General features: G+C 41.0%; 1 pseudogene across 1 annotated transcript; it reads right to left on the minus strand.

Annotated features, from left to right (window-relative positions):
* Positions 1-1,019: 1,019 nt before the first annotated feature.
* Positions 1,020-1,868, minus strand: LOC308605173 (transmembrane emp24 domain-containing protein 2-like; annotated as a pseudogene). Its single transcript has one exon. The product of its transcript is annotated as a transmembrane emp24 domain-containing protein 2-like (transcript).
* Positions 1,869-2,095: the final 227 nt, after the last annotated feature.

Raw genomic sequence — 2,095 nt, forward strand, 5'->3', positions numbered from 1 at the left:
TTGCAAAGATCCAAAAAAAAAATGTACAAGTAACTAATATACATCAGTTACAACATAATCCTGGATCCACACCAAACCAAATCCACACCAAACCAAATCCACACCAAAACCAGATGATCCCTTAATTTTAAACCCATCATCAGAGACCAAGAGAAAGTCATTTTACTTTATACAAAACAAAATTCACATGTGCCATAAAAGAATGACCCAAGAAAAACAAAAACAATAACCTTAATACTGACAGTAATGTTCAGTACTCTAATTAAACAGTGGCCAAATGCCACTGATCAAAAATAAAACAGTGGCTGTATATCACTGCAAAGACATCCAAGAGGCTTTTAACCCTTTGGCATCAGAAATCCAGATTTTTCCAATTACTTGAATGCATACCTCCTATGTGCCAAGAGTAGAGAAAGTGGATGTGCCAGCATAGAAAGAAAAAGAACTGTCGTTCACTGAAACACCCAGAGAATTGGCTTTAATAGATACTTCTTACAAGGTTAGGCAGAAACCAAAAAAATGGTTATTAGCTGCTTGTGTCAACAATTTTAAGTGGAGGTGATTGAGTTCTAGGGTTCAAAGTAAAACTATAAGGGGGAAAAGTTGTTGGTTTAAGTCTTATCTCTAAAGCAAAAACAAGATAGACAAGGTATAAAAGTACCAACCTGGTAGCATATTCTAGTCACAGAGCTCTGCCATTAGGCTGGATAGAAAATGTCAAGATTCAGATTGTTGTTTCTCATAAGGACTCAGCAAAATGAATCTTTAATGACTTGAACTGCAGGATAAGGGATCCCAAGAATGCAGTCATTTTAGTAAAGTACTATCCTGAACAAACTGCATTTTATGATGAAAACAAAAGGAAAGAAGATATAATAAGGACTATACACCTATATTCCACTTACAGTGCTTGAGTTCTGGAAGGACCTGTATAATGAAGGCAGAATTCAAATATGAAATCATGCCAATCACTTGTCAAATTTCACTATAACTTTCCTAAAAAAGGTGTTTTCCCCCAATATCTCTTAATCACAAAGAAACAGAAGCTGTGAATGTACAGTTCAGAAAATAAAAACATAGAAACTAATGACATTATTATGACCAAGATGTTTGGTAAACAGTGAATTATGAGTTTGGGATCATCAGGAAAAGGCTTTTTAAACAACCCTCTGGACTGCAAAAGAATCTCTTCAGGTAGTAGATCTGTCCCCATGTCATGGCAACTAGAACAAGAGCTTCAAAGAAGGACCAAAGGACCACTCTGCTGTTTGTGTTGTCATTGATTGCTCTGTGTATTCTCTCCCGAACTCCCCTGTTCATGTTTTACAGCTGTCATGGCCACAGCGAGCTCATTAATCATTTCTTCTAGCTTGTTCTGGTGAGCTTCTGTTTCCATGTCTTGTCCTTAGGGGGCCTCCCCTTTATCAGTGGTGTACATCACTATCTTTGGAGTCACGGTGGACACACTATTGCTAAAACAAAACTTATATGTTCCACCCATGTGAGCAGCAAATGTGTATTTCCCACTGGACTCCCTGTCTCCTTTATAAATTCCTTTATTTTCAGGCCCTGTAGCCTCCACATTGATGTCCAGGAAGCCGCCCTCGGCTACCTCGAAAATGAGGCCCATCTTGGTGCCCGAGGTGACACGTTTGAAGAAGCACTCCTCTGCGTGCGCATCGATGCTGATGAAGTAGCCCAAGACCGTGGCCAGGAGGGCGGCCAGGAGCACGAGAAGCTGAGCGAGCGTCACCATGGTGCTGCTGGGGCCGAAGCACTGCAACTGTGGCCTCCAGAGCCGTGCCATCGCAACCTTCTCCTAATTTCCTACTTTTTTGATAAAGACTCTAGATATGTCTTAACATTTCCTTCCCTCAGTCCAGTGGAACATTTCCATGTCCACTCCGGAGACTAGTGCACTCTAAACCTTTGCTGCTCATACTGTGGTTTATGGACTAGCAGAATCAGCATCATCCCAGGAGGCTGCTAGAAATGCAGCATCTCAGGCCCATCCTCAAATCTACTGCATCAGAGTCTGCGTTTCAGCAAGATCCCCTAGAGAGTCATATGTCATTAACGTTTGAATGAACCTCTC

This window comes from Mesoplodon bidens, assembly GCF_964165515.1.
Source record: "Mesoplodon bidens genome assembly, chromosome: 17".
Taxonomy (NCBI): domain Eukaryota; kingdom Metazoa; phylum Chordata; class Mammalia; order Artiodactyla; family Ziphiidae; genus Mesoplodon; species Mesoplodon bidens.